This window comes from Macaca thibetana, chromosome 12, assembly GCF_024542745.1.
Source record: "Macaca thibetana thibetana isolate TM-01 chromosome 12, ASM2454274v1, whole genome shotgun sequence".
Taxonomy (NCBI): domain Eukaryota; kingdom Metazoa; phylum Chordata; class Mammalia; order Primates; family Cercopithecidae; genus Macaca; species Macaca thibetana.
This window is the reverse complement of record NC_065589.1, coordinates 8,140,771-8,166,572: the sequence shown is the minus strand read 5'-3', so window position 1 is coordinate 8,166,572 and position 25,802 is coordinate 8,140,771. Positions and strand designations below refer to the sequence as shown.

At 46.8% G+C, this 25,802-nt stretch overlaps 1 pseudogene; it reads right to left on the bottom strand.

The window, feature by feature from the left end:
* Positions 1–366: 366 nt before the first annotated feature.
* On the bottom strand, positions 367–2,490 carry LOC126932033 (10 kDa heat shock protein, mitochondrial-like; annotated as a pseudogene).
* Positions 2,491–25,802: the final 23,312 nt, after the last annotated feature.

The following is a 25,802-nucleotide window of genomic DNA, read 5'->3' as shown; positions in this document are numbered from 1 at the left end:
ATGTTTGAATTTATGAAAGTGATTTCAAAGAAGAAATAGAAAGTGTAAGGAAGAACAACACGTAATTAAAACAGGACAGATTGACAAAAGAAACACATAGAAGCATGAGGGATAGTTTGAATTGAGGATAGACTGAATAGATTTAGCTATGCTCTCTACTTTTTATCATTAGTTATCATTAGTTTATTATAAAAGACAGATTTATTTACATGACGAAAGATTTTAGAACTTCAGTGGAATAGGCAGCTTCATGTTGATGTCATTTAATAGTGACTTATTTCAGTCTATATACTTTCCAAGAATGCACCATCTCTTTTTTATTTATTTATTTTTTTGAGAAAGAGTTTCTCACTCTGTCACCCAGGATGGAGTGCAATGGCATGATCTCGGCTCACTGCAACCTCCACCTCCTGGGTTCAAGTCATTCTCCTGTCCCAGCCTCCTGGGTGGCTGGGGTTACAGGCGTGCACCACCATATTTGGCTAATTTTTATATTTTTAGTAGAGACAGGGTTTCACCATGTTGGCCAGGCTGGTCTCGAACTCCTGACCTCAGGTGATCCTCCCACCTTGGCCTCCCAAAGTGCTGGGATTACAGGCGTGAGCCACCGTGCCCAGCCAGAATGTCACCATCTCTAAATAAGAAATAATCCTTGTCATCTGGCACTACTTTGGTGCCTCCATATTCTGGAAGAAGAACTTTATCTCCAACTCTCATGCTAACTGGTTGAATCTCTCCACCCTTTCTTTCCTTTACAACCTGATCCAACAGCTATGACTATTGCTTGCAATACTTTTTCTTGAGATTTTTCTGGAAGTATAATGCCCCCTTTGGTTACAGTTATGGTGGCACTCCTTTCAACAAATGCTCCATCAAAGAGTAGAAGAAACTTTCTAAACGCTTGTCCTGCCATGACTGCCTCTGCCGCAGACTCATACTCCGCTCTTATGCAGCACCACAAGGAGAGATCCCTCTGTTTTTAATTTATAATGACATCGTCCTTTGTTTTTTTGGTTCCATAAAGGGTCTCATTAAAAACAAAACAACTACAAAAAAACAGTGAAATGTTGAACTTTTTAAAAAAAATTTTACTTTAAGTTCTGGGATACCTGTGCAGACCGTGCAGGTTTGTTACATAGGTATACATGTGCCATTGTGGTTTGCTGAGCCTATCAACCTGTCATCTAGGTTTTAAGCCCCACATACATTAGGTATTTGTCCTAATGCTCTCCCACCCTTTACCCCCCACCCCCCGACAGGCCCTGGTGTGTGATGTTCTCCTCTCTGTGTTCACATGTTCTCATTGTTCAACTCCCACTTATGAGAATGTTGAACGTTTTACATGGTTGAATAATGTTCCTTTAAAATTTATGTCTACCTGGGACTTCGAAATTGGCCTTTGCACACAGGATCTTTGCAGATGTAATCAAGCAAAGATGAGGTCATATTGGATTAGGGTGGTCCCCATCTAATGACTGGAGTCCTTATAAGGAGACCGTGTGAAGACACAGAAATGCAGAAAGACAGAAATATGGAACACAAATCCACATGATGACAGAGGCAGAGAGGGGAGCAATACAGTTGCAAGCCAAGAAATGCCAAGGACTGCTGGTGTACGGGTCAAGGGAACTTTCCTTCCACCCTCTGAAGATGCGATGATTTGAGTCTCTGAAATAAATGTCACAGTAGACAGATTAACAGGAGAAAAGGCACACAAATTTATTACATGCATAAAGCAAGGGAGTCCCACAAAATATGAGACTCAAAGAAGGGCCAGGTGGTTGAAGCTTAGGTAGCATTTTAAGTTACGGAAAGAAATGGAGGCTTGGGGCTTCTGGTGGGGGGAGTTGGCAACAGGTTATGGAAGGTGAGGAGAGGAAATATTTCATATATTGTAAATTAAAGGTTCTCTTGTTAGGCAGTTGTCTCTCAGGTGGCAGCCCTGAGGAAAAAAGGGAACACTCTGTTGCAATCTCTGGACTCTGTCTGGGCTGCTAATATGATCTTTCCTAGACCTGTCTTTAGGCTGATAAGAAGACCTCAGAGAAAGCTTCTGCTCGCATCTGCCTGTTGGTTTACTGATGTAGATAGATGTAAATTTCTTTTACAAAAGGACAGCTTTTTAGAGCTATTTCTGTGTCTGCAGCTTCTCTGAATAGCTATCTCGATATATGCCAAAAAAGTATATTTTGGGGTGGCATATTTTGGTCTCCCACACTGGCAACCGCCAAAAGCTCGGATTCTTCCTTAGAGATTCAGAGGCAGCATGATCCTGCAGACACCTTGATTTTAGATGTTCAGCCTTCAAAACTGAGAGAAGTAACTTTCTGTTGCTTTAATCAACTCAGTTTGTGGCAATCTGTTACGGCAGTTCTAGAAAACTAATGCAAACATACATTCAATAAAAATTCAGACGGAGGAAACAGAGAGGTTTCAAGCAAGGCAATATTTGAAGAACATAGAAGTGAGAATTTTCCAAGGTAGACAAAAGACAAGATTCATCAAATTTCAAGTTGTCAAATTCAGCAAATATAAAATTAAAATATAAAATTTCCAGTCAAATTTGAATTTTAGTTAAGCAAAAAATAATTTTTTAATACAGGTATGTTCTATGCAATATTTGAGTCATACTTACCTAATTCAAATTTAACTGGGCTGCCTGTAATTTGTCTGGAAACTCTACTCAAATTGGACAGAGAGTCCTGAACAGGACACATGTAAAATAAATATATGCCTAAATGAATCACCACGAAACTGCTGAGCAATGATAACAAAGAGAAAAACCTTTAAAAACCACCACAGAAGCCAAAACATTGGATGACAGAGATTTATCTTTAATGATAATAGAAACCAAGGAGAAGTGGAATTAGAAACTCGAAGGGCCAAGGAAGAGCTGTCAAATGCATTCAGATACATGGTCATTCAAGAGTAAGGACAACCTAAAACGTTTTATTACAAGGCCCATCACAGTGGCTCATGCCTATAATCCCAGCACTTTGGGAGGCCAAGGCAGGGGGATCACTTGAGGTCAAGAGTTCAAGACTAGCCTGGCCAACATGGTGAAACCCCATCTCTACCACAAATACAAAAATTAGTCAGCGTGGTGGCACACACTGATAGTCCCAGCTACTCGGGAGGCTGAGGCAGGAGAATCGCTTGAACCTGGGAGGCAGAGGTTGCAGTGAACCGAGATCATGCCATTGCACTCCAGCCTGGGTGACAGAGAAAGACTCCATCTCAAAGAAAAAATAATAATAATTACGACAGAGGCAGAATATTTTCCATTCACAGGCCTGGAAGGATTATTCATTGTTATACTAGGAAGTAATGCAAGGAGAGAAATTGCTGAGCATGTGGTCAAGTTTAAATATCATTGCAGATGGTCTAATAATGGGCTCCCCAGTGGGGTCCACTCCTTGATGCCTGTGTACAACTTCTCCTTGAGTGTGGACTTGCTTCTAACATATATAATGCGGCAGAAGCAATGGGAGGTCATTTCTAAGGGTAGGTTATAAAAAGGCTATGGCTTCCATCTTGGCTGCTTGCTCTCTTTCTTCTCCCTCTCCCTTCTCTGTCCTTCCCCCTGGTCCCCACCACTCAGATCACTCATGCTGGGGAAAGCAAGCTGCCATGTTGTGATCAGCCCTGCGGAGAGGTCCACGTGACGTGAGGAGGAGCTGTGCCCTCAGTCCAGCTGCTCATGAGGAACTGGATTTTGCCAAACCACACGAATGAGCTTGGACATCAGATGCTTCAGCTCCACTTGGGCCTTGAGATGGCTGCAACCCTGGCCGACAGCTTGACCACAAGTCTCATATGAGGCTCTAAGCCAGAAACACCCAGACAAGCAGCTCCCAGGTTTCTGCTCCACAGAAACTGACATAATAAATGTTTGTTGTTATAAGCTGTTAAGTTTTGGGGTAATCATTATGCAGCCATAACTAACTAATACAAATATTTGTAAACAATAACAATAGCAATGACTAACACTGGATCACATAACATGAGCAATACTGCAAGTGACTAGAGTCCGCGTGTTCTGAATTCCTTGCATTATTGATGAAGGTAGAGATATCGATTTACTTTAAAATTTGTTAAGTCAAGAGGTATATATAAGCTTTAGGAATAACCAGTGAAGGAATAAAAACATTACTTCCAAACCAGTGGAGAGGAGGAAAAAAGAGATAAGGAAAACCAGCAATTCAAGATAAGGCAAAAAAGGGAGAAAAATAGAAGCATAGCAAAAGCGTAGTGAAAAGGGCAAATAAGCTGTTAAAAATTAAAGGACATATCTCATATTCCATACATTCTAGAACTTGTCAGTTTCTCCTTTGCACCACTCAGAGAAACTTCTAAAATACAATCTGCTCATAAATTGTGTTCTTTTGAGGAAAGAGTATGCTGACAACAGTCAGAACTGATGACGTAATTAAACTTGCTATGGCCAATTTGAAGCTTGGAGTAGGGGAGAATGAATTGTGGATAAAGTCAAGAACTGGCTGCAATACTCTCTAGCTTTGTGACCTTGGGTAAGCATCTTAGTTTCTCATTTGTAAAACGGAGGGTAATACTTGCCTTGACCTCTTTGCTGGATATTTGTGACACTCATAAAAGAACAAATATGGAAAAGTAGACTATAGTTTGGATATAATTTTGTTTGGCCCCACCAAGTGTTATGCTGAAATCTGATCCCTGATGGCACCTCACGGGAGGAAGGTGGGGTCTAATGGGAGGTGCTGGGGTTGTGAGACGGGTCCCTCACAATGGCTTGGTGACCTCTTGTAGGTAATGAGGGAGGCCCTGCTCAGTCAGTTCTCATAAGAGTTCTCCCGAGAGCTGGTTGTTAAAAACAGCCTGGCACCTTCCCTTCCTCTCTCTTGCTTTCACTCTCCCCGTGTGACCTCTGCACACCAGCTCCCCTTCAGCTTCCACCGTGATAGGAAGCAGCCTGAAGCCCTCAACAGAAGAAGATGCTGGTTCCATGTTTCCTGTAGAGCCTGCAGAACCATGAGCCAAATAAACCTACTTTCTTTATAATTACTCAGCCTCAGGTATTCCTCTATAGTAATACAAAAATAGACTAAAACAAGGCACATAGTAAAGTTCCATACAGGCCAGGCGTGGTGGCTCACTCCTGTAATCCCAGCAATTTGGGAGGCTGAGGCAAGAGGATTGCTTGAGCCTAAGAGTTCAAGATCAGCCTAGGTAACATAGTCAGACCCCATTTCTACTAAAAATTTAAAAATTAGTTGGGCATGGTGGTGCACACCTCTGGTCCCAGCTACTTGGGAGGCGGTGGTGGGAGGATTGCTTGAGCCCAGGAGTTACAGTCTACAGTGAGCTTTGATTGTGCCACTGCACTCCACTCTAGTCTGTGCAACAGAGTGAGACCCTGTCTAAAAAAAGAATTAAATAAAATAAATTTAAAAAATAAAAAGAAGAAGAAGAAAACAAGAAAAGTTTCATTAAAATATTTAAGTTATCTATAATACAGTCTAGCGTTTATTGCTAGGAGCTGAAGAGTAATCCATGATATTTTTCAGTTTCAGTTTTACTTGCAGTGAAATACCATCCTGGCTATAGCAGGCTACCTTGGACCCAGTTTTAAATCAAATGTCATTTTTATCTCTTTGTATCCCAGATTCCCAGGAATTTGCAGTACAAGACTGCAGTTTCCTAATTCTTGGGTCATTCATTCATCATTTAATAATCTATCTGCAGAGCATGCTAAATCCATGGGGAAGGGATGAGGAGGTAAGTGTGAGAAGAGGCCAACTCCCTGCCCATGCACACCGCTTCCACCAGACCCCTCCTGACTCTGAGGACAGCCAGGGTGGGGGCTGTGGGGGTTTTCTCCCTCACAAACCTTAGAGTTCCTCCTCCCAAGTCTACATGTTCCAGGCGGTATAAAAGATCATCAAAGACACTGGAAACTTGATTTGCTTGTTTATCCACAAGTGCCAGCCTCAGTACATCCTACATTTTCTTAGGCTCTCTTCTTCTCATTAATTGGCTAAATTCTCCTGAGAGTTTATCAAGATGGACTTGTTTGGCAGCTTGTCTCCACACACAGCCCAAAGCAGCCGGTACCTCTGCCTCAACACCCCAGGTCCCATAAATAAATCAAACCTGCCTTCTGAATTGTGTCAGTGAGTATAGTTGGCCAGTGCTTGCCTGTACGGTGGAACCCTTTCTGTGACTGGATGGGCCTCCTGGGAGGAACTGAAGGGGGCGGGGGAACCTCAAAGAATCCAGATGTTCAGTTAGGGTTGATGTTCCCAAAATCCACGTCCTAACACCTTGATTCAAAATTTTTTAATGGGCAAAAATGGCTGGAACTACCATCAAAACTCATATAATAAATGAATGGTCCAGAAACTCTTTTGTTATAAAATATGAAAAAATACTTAGAAATTTCAACTTCAAAAAAATTCACTCTTATAAGTGGGTTAAGTTCCTCTGAAGATTATAAATGAGGTCATATATGCAAAATGCATCAAACAGTACCTGGTTCATTGTTAGCACACAAATATAAGCTTTTGGTATTATCAACTTGCTGCTTACAAATATTTTCTGGACTCACTGTATAAAACACACACACACACGAGTTTTGTTTTTCTTTGTTTCTAATCAAATTTGCAACTTGTTTATAAACATCAAATTCCTATTTGATTTTTAAGGAAATTCTATATCTTTTAGAGAATGTAAGACTTAAGCTTTTTGTTTCTTTAAAATAAATAGATGTAAACCAGCTTGTTATGGGGTATAAATTTAGTGGTGATTTTAAATTTGTAATAACAGAAATAGGAGATACATAGGACTCACCTAGTTCAGAGATGAGTATACGTGTAGGAGTTAATAGCCAAAGGTTGAGTTTCTTTACAGTAGGATTTCTCTAGAACTTAAAAATCTAATTTCCCTGTTGTAGAGTTAACCCTTAAAATCAACCTGATGGGCCGGGCGCAGTGGCTCATGCTTGTAATCCCAGCACTTTGGGAGCTGAGGCGGGCGGATCACAAGGTCAGGAGATTGAGACCATCCTGGCTAACAGAGTGAAACTCCATCTCTACTAAAAAGAAAAAAAAAAAGAAAAAAAAATACAAAAATTAGCCGGGCGTGGTGGCGGGTGCCTGTAGTCCCAGCTGCTGGGGAGGCTGAGGCAGGAGAATGGCATGAACCTGGAAGGCGGAGCTTGCAGTGAGCCAAGATTGCGCCACTGCACTCCAGCCTGGGTGACAGAGTGAGACTCTGTCTCAAAAAAAAAAAAAATCAACCTGATGCAGAGCAGAAACATAACCACCACGATGGATGAATCAGTGAGAAGTCATTGTAATTTCTAAGGGCTGAGTACAGCCCAGGACTGCATCTGGGAGAGCACCCCTTGAATTGCTCACCCCCAAAACAACACAGGAGGACATGCATTGGTCAGACTGGTACAAGTTTCCAATCCACTTGACTGGTATGGCTCTTCCAAAAACCAGCCCATTGGCATTATAGTCTTGAACAGTTCTTGGTCCCTAAAACGACAAAGTTCCTGAGCCTTCAGGGAAAAGGGTCACATTCTTCATTCCAGTTGCTTCCCCAGGTAGGTCCCAGCCTGGCTACCAGCCAGCTTCTCCAGGCAGCACATTGCACACTCTGGAGCAAGACGGCCTCCAAACTCAACAGTCACCTTCATGGGTACATCGCTGGCCGACAAACCCACGTTCCCACCTCATCTCCAAAGTTCTGACGATTGCAACATTTGCACTTTCACTCAACCTTACCACTTTGGGCTGTGATCCTCTTAGGGGCCACAGTGGGTGCAAAGCTTAGCCAGATGGGTTTGGCCTCACAGCAAGACTTGTCTACAGTCCCTGTAGCTGCATCCGTCCTTACGACTGAGCTCTTTCCACACACCATAGGAGCATGTTTCTCCTGCTTCAGTTAGCAGCTTTCCTCTGGACAGCCTTCTAGGCTTCCACTGCTGCTCCCCTACCCCACTGCCCAGGGTTCAATAGTTGCCATTTCCAACTGGTCCTTCTGGTGTGACCTGGAGAGCATTCCCTGGGCCTACCCAATCTTCCAACTTAAGAATGCTCTGCAGGCATCACTCTGGTTGCTCAAGGTGGGGCAGTAAACTTTTATTTACAGGTCATCTGATAACCTTGAACTCTAGCCCAATGACCCGGAGAAGATGAAAGGCAGCTGCATTGCTCAAGGTGAAAAAGAGACACAAGCCAGCAGAAAGACACACAGTGAATAACACCATCAAAGGAACGGATGCATGGGAAAAGGAGAGATGGCGATGCCAGTCAGATGTGGCCATGAGTTGGTGTGTCCTCTAGCCAGCAGTTCCAGTGACACCTCCTCCTGAGGGCTTTCCAGGGTGCTCAAATCGAACAATGCCATCCTCTGAGCTCCTCTCATACCTCTGTCCATTTTCAGAGACTGCACACAGTACGTGGTTTTGGAATTGATTTGTTTTTCTGCCCACAGCCACCTCCAGGCTCTCAGGGTATTGGGGCCTCTTCCTGGTACATCCTTCTACTCCAAATACCAAGTACAGTGCTTGGAACATGGTGGCAGATCTTTAACATTGTATTTTTTTTCTTTTTTTTCTGTTTTGTTTGTTTGTTTTTGAGATGGAATCTCACTCTGTCACCCAGGCTGGAGTGCAGTGGCACGATCTCGGCTTACTGCAACCTCTGCCTCCCGGGTTCAAGCGATTCTCCTGCCTCAGCCTCCTGAGTAACTGGGACTACCGGCGCATGTCACCAAGCCCAGCTAATTTTTTATTATTAGTAGTGACGGGGTTTCAGGCCTGCTAGGGACCCTCAGAATTGTCCTGCTGCAGGGCACAGATGCCCTATATTCCTCAACTTCCCCCGGCACTCGAGGAGTTTCTCAAACTCCTGACCTTGTGATCCGCCTGGCTTGGCCTCCCCAAGTGCTGGGATTACAGGTGTGAGCCACCGCACCCGGCCTAAAATTGTATTTCATTGAGTGAAATCTGTGCCTAAGGAATCACTTTCCAGTGAGATCGGCCGGGCAGTCCTTCCTTCAGATTCCCCCAGACCCCATTCCACATACTTTTTTTTTTTTTTTTGAGACGGAGTCTCGCTCTGTTGCCCAGGCTGGAGTGCAGTGGCCAGATCTCAGCTCACTGCAAGCTCCGCCTCCCGGGTTTACGCCATTCTCCTGCCTCAGCCTCCCAAGTAGCTGGGACTACAGGTGCCCGCCACCACGCCTGGCTAGTTTTTTGTATTTTTTTAGTAGAGACGGAGTTTCACCGTGTTAGCCAGGCTGGTCTCCATCTCCTGACCTGGTGATCCGCCCGCCTCAGCCTCCCAAAGTGCTGGGATTACAGGCTTGAGCCACCGCACCCGGCCCATTCCACATCCAAGGATTCCCTCTGACAATGTCTGACTTCCCCTTGTTCCTGGGAGGAGCTCAGGGAGGGACATCAATTCATTATGACACTGACTTTTCTCAGCCTCGTGGAACCACCTCGGCGTTTCCCTGAGAAGATACGCCTGGGCTCAACCTGTCTGCGCTCATTTCTAACTCCCTTAGGCTTCCTTGTGTTGGGTAAGGCGTTCTCCATTTGGGTTGAATTTCTAAAGTTTACTACTCAAAAGTATCACTTACCAGGTCTCCAAATGGTCTAGGCAAATGCATGTTCACGTTAGCCACTGTCTTCTAGGAAAAGTTCTCCTAAAGTATTATTAAAAATCTGCTCCTGGATGAGTGATCACTTGCTTTCTCTTTCCCCTTCTTGTAATGGTTTACTGTGCTCCGAATGTTTCCAAAGGCACAGGTGGGAGTCGTTCTCCAGCATGGGAGGCTTGTTTTTCACATGCGTTTCCACCGTGCGGTTGAGAACTGATGCTATCACAGCTGTGCTATCTCTGTGGTTTCTGTGAGCAGGTACAGAACGGATGGAAGCGATACACCAAGCTCATCGAACCAGACCCAGGCAAATGCGGCCCTCAGGTCATCACGGGCAGCTCTCTTCTCTCTCTTCTGCTGGTGTCTGCAAAGCATTCTAAGAGCCCGGCTTGAAAACGCTTAAAAGCACAGGGTGTATGTTTGCAGAACAAAATTAATCCACCCAGTCTGCACAAACATCTCCAAGATCTTCTGCGATATAATTGACATATAAGTCATAATCATAAAAGTAAATCAGCCATGTCCCTGAAACACAGTCGGAGATGAGGTGCTAACTTCTTGAAGTGGTTGCATGAGTTTTCTTTGGCTGCTGTAACAAATCATCACATTAGTGGCTTAAACAACCCGAATCTGTTAAAAGTCCAACACAGGTGTCAGTGAGCTAGAATTGAGGTGTTAGCGAGCTAGAATTGAGGTGTCAGCAGGCCTGTGTTCCTTCTGGAGAATGCAGGGGAGAAGCTGTTTCCTTATCTTTTCCAGCTTCTAGGGGGCACCCACATAGTTTGGCTCGGGGCCCCTCTTCCACCTTCAAAGCCAGAGATGGTGCCTTCCGCTGCATTCCTTCCAGAGCCCCCTCTCCCTCTCCAGTTCTACTGCCCTCTAATCCTTGCAGGATCCTTAAACTTTGGGCCCATTTGGACAATTCAGAATAATCTCTCCATTTTAAAGTCAATTAGTAGCTTTAATTTTATCCACAGCATTAATTTCCCTTTCCATGTAATGTAACACACTCACAGATTTTAGGGCCTGTGACAGGGACCCCTCTAGGGGGCTATTTTTCTTTGGACTAGTGGTGTCCTACTTATCCAGGGATGTATCTCACTCACTGCCCAGCAGTGCTGGAGCCAGGTGGCAGGTGCCAGTTTGCCTGGAAGGTGAAGAAGGTGTTTGCATCTGGACCTGGCCTTGGCACTTGCCAGTGGGTACCCTTGGGAAAGTCACTGCCCTTCCCCGTGTGCCAGTTTGGATTCCTAGGATTTGGGGCGCAAGGTGTTTATTTTGGAAGTGATTCCAGGAAGCACTGCGAGGGTGTGGCAACATTCATCAGGGCAGGAAGCTAAAAAGGAATAAGCTATGAGTAGGTGGCCACTGTGGGCAGTGGGGCTCAGGCCTGCTAGGGACCCTCAGAATTGTCCTGCTGCAGGGCACAGTGCCCTGTATTCTTCAACCCGCCCCCTCACTCTGCCCACCCCGCTCAATGACTGAGGGCTGCTCCTGGAACCCCTGTCCTGCCCTGGTGTGGACCGAGCCTGCTCCCGGGGCCAGAGGACATCCTGAGGCCAAAAAAAAAAAATGACACAGGAAACTGTCCCCAGTTGGCAGGTGGCTCTGAGCAAGCCGAGTTTACATGGGTGGGGCACGGCTAGCAACCACCACATTCTCTGAGCCTCAGTTTCCTCAGCTGTAAACGTAGGAGGATAATGATACTATGTACCTACACTGGGGTCATTGTGCGGATCAACTAGGACAATACAAGCTCATTAATTAGCACAGTACCTGGCACACACTCGGCACCCAAGAAGGCATGCCATGGTTATTATTCTATCGACTCCCCGGCTGCACGGCCCACGATGAGTCACCTCGACCTCTCCTGCTCTGTTTCCTCACCTGTGACCTGACGGAGTTCATCCATTCATGCCTCCCACCCCTGGGGAGTCAGGCACAGCGTGAGATGCTAGGACACTGAGTGACACAGCAGACACCATCCCCGCTCATGAGGCCCTTCCAAGCCTGCTCTGAGAGACAGATGACAGCCAAACAATCCTACAAGTAACAAGAAGATGTAGCTGGGAAGGCGCTGAGAGAGAGGGGTACACGATGTCGGGGGACATGCCAGGGTGGGAACAGTGGGGAGGGTTGGGGGGCTTCTGTTAGCAAGCTGAGGCTGCTTGAGAGCCTGAGAGAGGAATCCCTGAGGACAAAAGAGGAAGGAGAGCTCTTTGGGCAGCAGCAACACATGCAGAGGACTTGGGGCAGGAAGCAGCCAGGTGAATTCAAGAAACAGCACCAAGGAAGGGGTGGTGTGGTTTGAGCAAGAAGGGCAGGGAGTGGTGGGCACAGGGTGGGCCGAGGAGTAGTCAAGGGCCTGGCATCTCAGGTCAAGTTCAGTCTTATCCAAGGAACTATGAGAAGTCACTGAAGTTGGACTTATGTTCCGGAAGGTTCCTTCCAGCTCCAAATTGTAGTGGGTAACATAACATCTAAACACCTGCCTATAAAGCAAGACAGAAGGAAAGGATGCTTTGCTTCATTTTGTGATTAACCTTAGATTATTTTGCCAGTTATTCTAATCATTTCTTGCCAGCTCAAAGCCCTGGAATGATCTGAAATCAATCAGCCAATCAATCATTTTCTTTAAAAGAATATAAAGCAGACAGCCGAGTCTCCTATTCAACGTTGAGCTCAGCATTTGGTGGGGAGCAACTCATATGTGGACGTTCATAACTTCACCATGGGTTGGGGAGGCTCTGCTGATGGGGGAAGGCGGCCCCACGGGCATGGACTGTCTTCGTGCCATCTTATTTCTGACCCTGTGCTACAACTGGGGTGCCTGTGTGTTGTGTTTGGTCAGGCAGGTCCATTATCTTTGTCCCAGTTCAATTCAACTCCAATCAAGTCCATAACCTTTAACTGAGCAGCCTACCATCGTAGGGTCACAGTGCCTTTCCACAGGGCCTGGGAACTCAGACCAAACACAGCTTTACCTTACGTCTCGGTGGATTCTCAAGAACGTTCCAGCCAGATGGTAAGGAGAGCTGGTTACTCATTATAATGCCCTGTGACCATCAGGTGAACAATCTGGAAAGACCCCTGCAGGCCAGAAGGAAGGGGAGCTCCTCCGGGGTCAATGTGTGCAGCCAACGTTGTAGTCCACAGCTCCAAGCTGGACCTCTGAGTCCTCTGGTGTGCTTTGTGGGCATACCAGGAAGTACTGGTGCTAGTATGAAATGGACAACATAGTGTTAGGAGCTGCCTGCATGTGCCCCAGCACCACATTCATATGTTAAAGCTCTCATGAATCTCCAGTGTCATGCTACATAGAGATGGGGACTTTGGGAGGTTCTTGGGTTTAGATGAGGTCATGAGAGTGGGGTCCCTATGATGATATTAGTGTCCTTATAAGAAGAGGAACAGGGACCAGAACTGTCCTGCTCTCTCCTCTGTGTGAGGACACAGCCAGAAGCCAGGAAGTGGGCCCTCGCCAGGAACCCGATTGGCTGGTGCCTTGATCCTGGATTTCCAGCCTCCAGGACTGGGAGCAATAAAGGTCTGCTGTGAAGTCACCCAGTCGATGGCATTTTGTTATAGCAGTCTGAGCTGACTCATACACATGGATACATACATCTGCTGGGATTCTTCTGATAGATGGGATTACATTTTATTAGAGAGGCCGATTCTGCTATGGCTCAACTTCATGAACTTTCTTCTGTGGCTGCTATTATCCCTGTGATGCTGGAGGTAACAGGGTCTGTGAGACAAACGTAGAATCAGGCTGGTTAGGGCAGTCAGTGTTCTCAGTTCCCCAACATTAGGGCTGCCTCTCCATCAATGCCTTCAAGGGAATACAGTTTGGGATACAACCACAACCAGTCTGCCCTGCCAGGGTTATGGATGCTGACCTCGGCCTTCCACTGCTGTCTTCCAGGATGCCTCTCTGAAAAGGAGCAAGGGCTGAAGTTACCAGTGAGTGGCATGTGCTGTGCAGGGGACAGTGGACTTCCTTGGGTATTGTGGGAGTTTCTTAGGACACCCTTTCCATTCTCCACTACTGCTGGTGACCTCCCGTGGTCCTGAGGTGTTCACACGTGGAGTGACGGCCACTGCACCCATGAAAGGGACTGAGCATGACAGGGCCATCGCTTTCTGAACCAGAGCAGCATCTTCCAGAGATTCCAGAGGATGAGGCTCGCTGGGAAATCTAAGTCAAAATGTTTCCTGTTCCCAGGCCCCAATCCAGACCAACTGTAAAACATGATAGTGTGCATGTTTAACAAGCAACCAGGAGACATGTAGAAGCAGGGGTGTTTTGGAAACACTGAAGGGCATCCCTTCATACCAACCTTTCCACATTTGCAGCTATACATCTTTTATAAAACTCCTTTATTTCTATCCAAAGCAGCCCAGAGCTCCACAGGCCTGAAGTCAGGCCTGGATTTTCCAGCTGTCACCCACGTAAGCCTCTCTAGGCCTTACTGAAGGGGATATTGGTGTGTCCTCCTGGAGGAAATCATTCCCTGATGTCTGTGCTCCCAGGAGTTTAGGGGACCCTGACTCTGCCCGTGGACCCTCAGGTCCCCATCCTGCCCTATGGTAGAGGGTTTTACTTCTACTCACCACCACCCTTCCCCACTCCCCTGTACCCTACTCACCACTCACTTTCTCCCTGTAGCTTTGCTCCACCACTGACTCAGCTATTAGGTGGCCTACACTGAAAATAAGTGCATGTTCTTGGTACGCACTGGGCACACCAAGAGGATGCATGCCAACCGCGGAACTCCTGCTGCTGCAGGGAAGACAGGCACATAGCAACAGGCCAGGACTCCGCAGGACAGACCAGGCAGGCCCAGGGGCACGTGATAACTACTCGTCCTATTTGGGAAGGAAAGGGATGGGGAAGATCCAGAGGCCTGACACTGAATTTGTTTGGGAGACACAGTTACTAGTAATGTTCAATGATTCTAAACTTTATTTGATTGCAACCAAATGCAGTAAGTGCCTATGCTTTGCCAAGCCATGAGATAAGGAGACAGAGACAAACGAGATACTATCCTGGAGGGACTTACAGGCTAGCGAGGGAGAGAGACTCAGACAGAGGGCATCTCTGTGAGATGTGGTCAGGGCCCTGATGGGCGTGTGAGCAGGTCCCTGGACACCTGAGGGTCTGTGCTGAGGTCTGTATTGACTCCTCCCTGAGAGGACGTTCATTCTTTCAGGGAAGGAAATTCATCATGCATTGTCTTGCTTCCCTCTCAGTATCCTGAGACAATTACTATGCCCAAAGGAAAAGTGGAAGAAACTCATATTAAATATGGCGCTCACCTGAAAGATTTATAAATGAACATTTGGGAAGGAATGGATATCTTTTGATGTAAATTTTTGATTCCTAGCTTCTAGGTATCCTCAGAATTATTCAAACATAGATTCTACAAGTTGTACTCAAAATGAATTAGCTTTAGATTTGAGCTGCTGACAGAGTAATGACAGAGAATAGTTCAAACAGGTTTGTCTGGTCATAAATATTTTACTTGCTAGGCTCAGCAAGCTGCGGGCAGACACTTGCCCTCATAAGTAAGTATCGATTAAATTCTGGTCTGGAATCAGGACGCATAATTGATGGTTTGATGATTTGAGAAATCACACTCTGCAAATGAAAACAGACATTACTTGAGTCACATTGAAGGAGGTACTTATTTTATACCAAAACTCAAGGGGAAGCAGGGTTGTCGTATGAGTCAGTTAGACACAAGGTCACATTGGAGAGTCTGGCAGAGTGGGTCCTCACGACTCCACAGAAGCATAGAATTCTTCCCGAGAAGCAGAGAATTTTAGAGCTGGAAGTTTCCTTGGGCTCATCCAGTCTAGTTTCATGCTAAGACAGGCATCATTCTCTAATACCCAACAGATGACTGTCCATTTGTGAACACTTCTGTTCTTCAGATTTTTATTTCTGGTTGGGACAGCAGAAGGCAAACCCTGAACAAGCACATAACCAAACTTAGACTTTTTAGTCTACATCTTCACACGTCCCTTCACTCATCAACTAACCGTCGCACAAAGAAAGTCTATTGCCAGCACTCCATAGTGACTTAGCTGAAAGGATTTTTCTGTTGGCGCTCAATAGGATACAAATTCAGGATATTTCAAGGCTAATAATGAAGTCGTAGATCCAGTGAAACACGTTCTGTCTTTCAGTTATCCTTTTTGGGTTTCACAAGAATATGGTTTTGGGGAGGAAACTGGTATGGAGTCTACACAGACTCAGAAGCCAGGGACGAGACACTGTGATGGTATGAACTTGAGCAAGACTTGCGGGTCAGGAGGAAACTAGCCTGGTGTTAGTGTGTTGACACCCACAGGGAATTAGGTGACCAAACAAGGTCTCTCTGAGTTTGGTCAGGTACTGCCTGCCTGTGGCCTCCTAGGTAATCTGGGGCCTGTGTCTCAGCCACACTAATAATATTTTTGTTCTCTCTCTCTCTCTCTTTTTTTTTTCTGACAGAGTTTCACTCTTGTTGCTCAGGCTGGAGTGCAATGGCACGAGCTTGGCTCGCCCCCACCTCCGCCTCCCAGGTTCAAGCAATTCTCGTGCCTCAGTCTCTCGAGTAGCTGGGACTACAGGTGCCCACCACCATGCCCAGCTAATTTTTTGTATTTTTAGTAGAGACGGAGTTTCACCATGTTGGCCAGGCTGGTCTTGAACTCCTGACCTCAGGTGATCTGCCTAGCTCGGCCTCCCAAAGTGCTGGGATTACAGGCATGAGCCACCGCGCCTGGCCTTGTTCTGTTTATATCAGCAGCATCAGGAGTGATGAGGGGTCCTTCTCTTAAGGCTGTGTTAAACTCTACAGCCCAACTCTACTTCAGCAACCACATGTAGCTGAATTGGGAAAAGATAGAGATGCCAACTGTGTAGTAACAGAGGCCACTGGTCGTGGTGATTTCCAGGACAGAACTCTGGACAGCCACCCTACTCAGGGATCAAGTTCCAGGTCCCAAGGAAACACCCAGCTCTAGAATTCTATGTTCTGTGCAGTTGCAGAGAGACCCATTCTGCCAGATTCTCCAATGCGACCTTTGCCTCTGACTCATAGAGGCAGAGTTGCCTCTGCTTCCCCTAGAGTTTTGGTACAAAACAAGTGCATCCTTCAATGTTACACAAGTGATTCTGTCTTCATTTGCAGGGTGTGAGTTCTCAAATCATCAATCCATCAATTATGTGTCCTGATTCCAGACTAGTGCTCTCACAGAACAAACAGGGATAATTTGTACCTTTTATGTAAAAACTAACAACAAATACTATAAGAAAGTGCTCCTTGGACTTAGAAAGAACACCACGTGCCTGTGAAAGCCCAGGTAACTCAGGACACAGGAATGGGCGGGGAGGCTCCTATTCCTCTGCCAGGTTGGGCACAGAGTCTTCAGTGTAGGGCAGAAAAGAGAGGCTCAGTTTCCGAGGGTGGTCTGAGCCTGCATTTAAGGTTGTAGAATCATCAGAAGCCAGGAGGGCCTTGGCCACCTCCAGACAAACACTGGGCAGACGCTCAGCCTGCTTTGAGGAATTAAAAAACAAATTCTCCTGTGGATGAGCCTTCAAGTCACTTGGAAGAATGCAAAGGGGCCATTCCAGGGAGAACATTACAGCACCTGCGCTATTGTCTAGAGTCCATCTCACTGCTCTCGAGAGACACTGAGGAGCAGAGCTGCGGGCAAAGGCAGTGTCATTACCTGCCATGGAAACCTAAGCCTAGGGCCAGCTATGTAATTTGTGGGGCCAGGGGCAAAGTAAAAACATGAGGCCCTTCTTTGAAAGTTATTAAGAATTTTGAGAGAGCAAGAGAGCGAAACACTAAACTCAGCATTTAGGCTTGCATTTGTTTCCTAGGGCTGCTGTAACCAATTACCACAAACAGGGCCGCTTCAGAGAACAGAAACGTATAGTCTCATGGCTCTGGATCCCAGAGATCCAAAACCAAGGAGCTGGCAGTGTTGGCCTCTTCTGCAGGCTCTGTGGGCGAATTTGTTCCATGCTTCTCTCCTAGTACCTCGTGGCTGCTGGCATCCTTGGGTTTCCTTGGCTGGTGGCTGCGTCACTCTGATATCTACCTCCTTTTTTTTCTTCTGTTGCCCAGGCTGGAGTATAGTGGTGCAATCTTGACTCACTGCAACTTCTGCCTCTTGGGTTCAAGCAATTCTCCTGCCTCAGCCTCCCGAGTAGCTGAGATTACAGGTGCCACCACCACGCCTGGCTAATTTTTGTATTTTTAGTAGAGATGGGGGGTTTCACCAAGTTGGCCAGGCTGGTCTCAAACTCCTGACCTCAGGTGATCTGCCCGCATTGGCCTACCAAGGTGCTGGGATTACAGGCATGAGCCACCATGCCTGGCCTCTACCTCCATTTTTATATTGCTTTTCTCTGTGTGTGGTTTTGTGTCTCAAGTATTTCTCTCCTGTGTTTTATGAGATCTCAGTCATTGACTTTAGAGCCCAGTCTAACTCCAGGATGATCTCATCTCAAGGTCCTTAACTTAATTATGTCTGCAAAAATCCTGTTTCCAAATAAGGTCACATCCGAAGGTACTGGGAGTCGGGACAGAGATATATCTTTTGGCGGCCACCATTCAACCCATTACATGGTCCTTCTGGGCACAACGATCTGGGCACCCGCACAGGTTGGACGCTCATGAAGTGGGCACCGCCTAACTCCCTGGAAATCTCAGCTCCACGCAGAGGATTAGAGCAGAGGCCACGCCAGGAGTCCCTTATTTCCAGCCAGTGACCTCTTGCAGAATCAATTTCTTCTCTACAGCCCCAGCCCGTGGTCTTTTCGGGCAACATGGGTCTAGCAGCCATCAGGGAAGGTCTGTGGTTGCCTGAATCCCAGTGGGCCTGACAAGCCAGGATGACACAAGCTCATACTCCAAAGGGAAGACCCCACCTCTCTCTGGAGGCTGCTCTTCTCGTAGGAGAGAGGGTGCATTGCTGGCTTCTTCATTATGACACATGCCCTTCCATCCATTACGTTACTAAGCCACCCTGGCCTAGGAAACTCTAGGCTTGAAATTACCCCAAGAGTCTGGAGCGAGGCCTTTCTGGGATAGTGCTGCTCCCATCCAAAGCATCTTTGCTCTGGGCTTCCTCTGCCTCCGTATCTGGTCACCTAGACCTAACCTGAAGCCATAATGGAACCCCCAGAGCCCCTCACCCCCAAGCTCTGGGCATGCCTGCCTGATGCACCCATGCCAGGGGAAGCAGCATGAAGCTTGCTCCACTCATAGTGCACCACACTCCTTCCCACAGGTTCCGGCTCACCCTCCGGCAGCACCCTGCCTGTCTGCCAGCCTCCATGCATGGCTGCATTCCACATATGCCCTGGCCACCGGCCGTCATCCAGCTGGGACTCACCAGGACCACCATTCTGCTTGTTACTGTGAAATCTGTCCATGCCAAGTTGGCCAATAGCCCCTGCCTGATGCCCCCGCTCCTACTCAGGGACCTTGGTAGGACTTAGCAACTGCAGAGGTGACACCTGGCCATATGGAGGCCTCCAGACCCTGCCCCAGTGGCACAGGTGACCTCTGCTTGGATTGGCTGATGCCTGCGGTGGGCAGAGAAACGCCCCCTGAGGATGTCTACATGTGTATTAGGCCATCTTTGCACTGCTGTAAAGGAATTCTTGAGGCTGAATAATTTATAAAGAAAAGAATTTTAATTGGCTCATAGTTCTGTAGACCATACAGGAAGCACATTGCCAGCATCTGCTTGGTTTCTAGGGAGGCCCAGGAAGCTTCCAATCATGACGGAAGGTGAAGGAGGAGCAGGTGTCTCACATGGCAGGAATGGGAGTGAGAGAGAGAGAGAGTGGGGGAGGCGTGACACGCTTTGAACAACCAGATCTCCTGTGAACTCACTCATGACCAAGAGGATGGCCCAGGCCACTCATAATGGACTCTCCCCCTGACCCAAACACCTTCCGCCAGGCTCCACCTCTAACGCTGGGGATCACATTTCAACATGAGATTTGGGTGGAGACAAACATGCAAACTATATCAACATCCTAATCCCCAGAACCTGTGAAGATGTGGGCTTACATGGCAGTGTCTTACCCTGGAGGTGATCCTGGACTATCTGGGGGTAGGGAGCAATGTAGTCACCAAGGTCCTTATGAGAGAGGCAAGAGGGTCAGAGTCGGAGAAGCAGATGTGACAATGGAAACAGAAGTTGAATTTGAGGAAGGAGCCAGGAGTCAAGGATGCAGGTGACCCCTAGGGCTGGAAAGGATGTAGAATGAATGCCCCCCTGGAACCTCCGGAAGGAACCAGCCCTGCTGCCATCTTGGTTTTAGCCCAGTGAGACTGACTTGGGGACATCTGACCTTTAGCATCGTGAGATGATAAGTTTGTGCTGTCTCAAGCCAATCACTTGTGGCAGTTTGTTACAACAGCAACAGGGAATGAATACAAAACCCATGCCATACCCATTGTTAAACATTTTGAATATCACCCCCGTTCTCATCCATTCATTCCCAACAGGCCCTCCCATGGGCACCCTGAGCCTGTGCCTGGAAGATTATCTGGCATTGGCCAAAGCAGCACTAGAGCAAATTAAGAGCCAAGATGCAGTGTCAAATAGACTTGGGTTCGAATCCCAGGGGAAGCCACAGACCCACTCCAAGCCTCAGCACTCATTTGTCAAAGCACATAATAATTCCTACTTGCACTACGTATTTTCTAGTACCCACCCCTCTTCTTGTTCTAAGAGGCCCAACTTCCATAGGGTGGGCACATACCCTAGATGGGCCACTCTATGGCCACAGGGATCAGCCCAGGACTGGCCCCTGCATGCAAGCAGGACATAAGAGTCTTTCTCTAGAATGTTTCAAAGTGAACACTTGAAGAGATCTCATGATGGGAGGGGAAGTTGTGTGCTTTTTCACTATATGAAGACCTTTCCACTGCAAAATGAGGAAAAAAAGGCAACATCTAGAAGGGAGCAGAGGTGGGGTGTGTGCTGATGGTGACCTACTCCTGCTTCCTAGTCACCAGGCCCCTCGGGATGCCACAGTTTCTGTAATTCTCCTCCAATTCTCTGAGTAACCCCACCGTACTTCCAATCCTTCCCTATTTTGAATTTGACCTGGTTTGGTTTTTGTAACTGAGAGACCTGACTCATATACTGCCTCCCGGGGCTGACGTAAAGATGAAATGAAATAAAAATACAAAGTGTTTAGCAAGTTCTTGAACATAATATGGCCTCAATAAATGATGGCTCCTATTATTATTACACTAAACTTCCAGGGGATTCCCTGACACCCTTGCACCTCAGGGAGGTCTGACGTCACCAGATTTCAAAGGCTCCTTAGCATCTAATCCTCTCTTCTCGGCCTCCTTAAGGTCAGGCCTCCAAGCCTGCTGGCCTCAGTGCTGGTCCCCATAGCCCAGTCCTACTGCCAACTCCAAGAGATCCCGGAACCTTCCTGCCCATACTACCATTCTCTCCTGCTCCCACCGGCCTCTGCCTTCATGCTAGTGACCTTGATCACAGACATGTGGCCACCAAGATGACCCCAGGCCAGATGCTGTGTTCCACAAAGAAGCTGCAAGTAACCTCCCGCAGCTTCCCCTCTTGGGAATACCCACTACCTTCAGGACTGAATAAGAAAGACCGTTGTTAGCATCCTGCTAGAACAGAGGCGTGCAGGTTTCTAGCAGGCTTGTGTGATCAGAAATCCACAGCAGCACAGGAAGGACACCAAGATATTTGTTGATTAGGAAGGCGAATGACGAGGGTCCATGCTCAATGTTCAGCTATTCGGAGAGAATCAAATTGGGTCAAGTGTCAAGTGCATATGACATCCATCTTCACACACATTTTCCTTTCGTCAATCATCTTTCATAATTGTGTTACAACAAGTGAAATTAAATTATAAAAACTCACAATGATATAATGAAGTTCATTCTGTTCTAATCTCAATGAGTAAATTGTGACATGGCTGTAGTCAGTACCCCCAGGAAGATCAAGTGTGGGACCCACACACCTTCTGTTCCTGGAAGTTCAGTTACTTTGAGCAAAATGCTTCTTGACAAGGGTGCCAGGTTGGCCGCCCATTGCACACGCCCAGGGGTTCAGGGAAGCCTGCCCTGTGTCCCTCCACTTGGAGAATAAGTTCTCTGGCTTCCCATCAGATGTTGGTGCTTTGAATTGGATTCCCAAAACCACAACACACAGACTAACAAAAACAAAAAGAGGCCGGGCGCGGTGGCTCACGCCTGTAATCCCAGCACTCTGGGAGGCTGAGGCAGGTGGATCACTTGAGGACAGGAGTTCAAAATCAGCCAGGCCAACATGGTGAAACCCTGTCTCTACTAAAAATACAAAAACTTAGGTAAGTGGGGTAGCGGTGCGTGCCTGTAATCCCAGCTACTTGGGAGGTTGAGGCAGGAGAATCCTTGAACCTGGGAGGCGAAGGTTTCAGTGAGCTGAGATTGTGCCATTGCACTCCAGCCTGGGCAAAAAAGCCAGACTGTGTTTCAAGAAAAAAAAAAAAAAAGAGGGAGAGAGAGACAGTCACCACAGCAGTGTGCTGCTCCTCAGGCAGAGTGCATGTTAAGACAGGGTCCTCTCCCAAAGGCTCACAGGATGACACCTTGTCCATACCGTGTCCGGATACAGTCGGCCTTCTATATCCTCCTGCTCCACATCTGAGGATTCAACCAACTGCATATCAAAAATATCTGGGAATAAGAAGCAATAAAAATAACAATATGATAATTAAAGTAATGCAAATAAAAAATACAGTATAACAGTTATACTCAGCATTACAAGGCATCTAGAGATAATTCCTTATAATACAGGAGGACGTGCATAGGTTATCCGCAAATACTACAACATTTTATATAAGCCACAAGGCTCTGCAGATTTTGGTATCTGAGGGGTTGTCCTGGGACCAGCTCCCTGCAGATACTGAGGGATGACTGTAATTTACAATGAGAGATACATAGAATGGGCTTGAGCCAGATGGTGTCCTCCCAGCTTACAAAGCTCTGTGAATATTTCAATAAGTTGTTTGGGTTTTGCCTCTTCTCATTGGCTTCTGTAGCAGGTGGAGTGGTGACCTCCTAAAAGGTATGGCCACCCAGAACCTGTGAATGAGACCTCCTTTGGAAAATATGTCTTTGAAGGTGTAATGAAGTTGAGGATCTTGACATGAGGTCATCTTGGATTTAGAACCAGCCCTGAATGCATTGACCCATGTCCTAGTAAGAGAAGAGAAGGGGTGAGAGAGATACAGAGAAGGTCAGAGATTGGGGTGATGGCTCTTTAAGCCAAGGAATGCTGAGGGCTGTCGGAAGCCCCCAGAAGCTGGAGAGAGGCCTGGAACAGTGTCTCCCCCAGAACTTCCAGAAGGAACCAGCCGTGACCACACCTTGATTTCAGACTTCTAGTCTCCGGAACTGTGAGTGGATTCGCCTCTTATTGTGATTCTGTTGCTCTGTTGTTGTACCCAATGTGTGGTCATTGCTACGGCAGCCACAGGTAGTGAATGCACCTCCCAAGACAAGCTTTCACTGCCCACTGACCCCCAGCACCAGCTTTGATACTAGTCTCATTTGTGGTGGAGTATAATCATACATGCCGGCCAGCGAAACAAAAGATTGAAATAAGCTTGATGCTTGCCTGACGCTGACCTTTGAGAAGCATTGCCCTCGATGCCAAAAGATTAAGAGGACCTGGAAGTGCCAGTGGGCAGTGCACTGTGTCACAAAAAGTAAGAAATAGGCCAGACTTGAGGACTTAGGCCTGTAATCCCAGCACTTTGGGAGGCCAAAGGGGAGGACAACTTGAGCCCAGGAGTTCAAGACTAGCCTGGGAAAGATGACAAAACTCTGTCTCTGCAAAAAATTAAAAATTAGCTGGGTGTGTTGGCTCATGCTTGTAGTCCCAGCTACCCAAGAGGCTGAGGTAGGAGGATGTCTTGAGCCCAAGAAGTCGAGGTGGCTGTGAGCTATGATCACGCCACTTCATTCCGCCTGGACCACAAAGAAACACACCCTGTCCCACACTCTAAAGAAGAAAAAAATGTTTTTAAAGTAAGAAATAGAAGGTGGTTGAACAAGACCCCTGAGAACATATGCCCAGAAATTAGAGAAAATTTTGCATGCACAGACTCTTTGTCACCAACCATCTAATAACCAACAGCTGGCCTGGCATTGTGGGTTCTTGTGGTGGTCGGTGGAGTGGGTAGGTGTTCAACGCTAATCATGCTAAGCTTTGCTATGTCCACAGATAAACTCTAAAGTCTCAGTGGCACAACACAACAGAGGTTTTTGTCTAGCTCACATCACAGTTGGCAGCAGACTGAGCAGAGTGACTCTAGGAAGAAGTGACTCTGGCTTCCAGGCAATTCTCATCTTGCCTCTCAGTTATATTATTTTTTATTTTGTTTTATTGTTTTTGAGACAGTCTCACTCTGTCACCCAGGCTAGAGTGCAGTGGCACGATCTCAGCTCACTGCAACTTCTGCCTCTTGGGTTCAAGCAATTCTCCTGCCTCAGCCTCCCAAGTAGCTGGGACTACAGGTGCACACCACCACGCCCAGCTGATTTTTGTATTTTTGGTAGAGACGGGTTTTTGCCATGTTGGTCAGGCTGGTCTCAAACTACTGACCTCAAGTGATCCATCCACCTTGATCTCCCAAAGTGCTGGGATTATAGGCATGAGCCACTGCACCCGGCCTCCTTCAGTTATCTTAGAATCCATTGCTCTCCACTCCCCTCTCCAGAGGGTAATGGAAGAAAGGAGAATGGACATTCTCTTGGAACTGTCCTTTTTCCCTCTAGTTACATTGGTAAGAGCCAGTGGTATGATCCGATCTCAATCCATGGGGCTGAGAAAGGGGAGACACGTGAGTGTGCAGGGGCACAGGGAGATTCTGCCTTGGTGGGCGTGGAAGGGACCAGGAGGGGCCGTGATGTCGGGTGTAGGTACTGACTGCCAGTATCTCTTGAAACTGCACATTGCCTCGGGTCATGCATGCAGCTATTCCAAGGTCCAAGTGTCTTAACATTCTAACAAAAACAAAAACAAAAACAAAGGGTTAGGAAAGTCATGGATACTGAGAGATGTCCTTGAAATCTGACAAAACAAGTCTCATGAATATGTGAGGCCACACTAGCAACCAACTGGTATTGCTATTTCCCTTCCAGCCGTGTGTGCTGGCAGAGGCCATTGCAATATCCACTTTGTGAAGGCAGAGCTGCACATTTTCCAGGTGCTCTCCTGGTATGGGCATGCATTTCCCTTCTGTAGCATTCACCCTTTACACTGGGCTCAGCAAGGGTACATGCGAGGGCAGCCTATCACGCATTGCATCTGTCTTCTGCAATACAGAAACCATGGCTTTGTTCCTTGCTACTCAGACCAGCAGCATTAGCATCACCAGGCAGCTTGTTAAAAGTAAGAAGTTTGGGCCCCACCTGGGCCTAATAAACAAGACTTGGTGTTTTTTAGCAAGTGCCCCAGGTGAGTCCTTTGCGTATTAGTTTGAGAAGCAAAGATCTGTAGAATGTGTTCATTATGGAGCAAGTCAGTAGGAGCAGTAGATTAATGTCTGACTTGAATGGTGTTGATCGTAATCCTGAAAGGGAACCAGACAGACAAGAGTTAATCTGAGTTTAAGATCCAGACACAAAGAGTGATGTGCACAGCAAGGAAGAACAGCTTGGAAACTCAAGAACCCTTTTTATAGACTGTTGAGTCCTTGGCTGATTTACAACGATGAATGAGTTCTTTATAGGAGTCTGAGAGTGTAAATGGGCACACAGGTAGACATTCAAATGCTTTCATTTGGCAAAGCACCTGCAATCGGAATCAGCATCCTAACTTTACTGTAAGACAAACTGCAAAGTCACAGCCTGTACCATGGAGTGCTGTTCTGGAATCAGTGCATATTTCTGGGAGTGTGAAAACCTAAGATCTGAAAGATGAAAGGAGAAATGTTAGAAATCATTGGTCAGTGGCACCAGGCTGGTTTTTTTTTCTTTTTCTTTTCTCCCAGGCCTGTTCACCCTTGAGTCTTACCAGAGGAACCCTCTAATGTGATTTAGTACTCAAGAGCTCAACTGTAGCAATTACAGTGGATAACAGAAACTCAA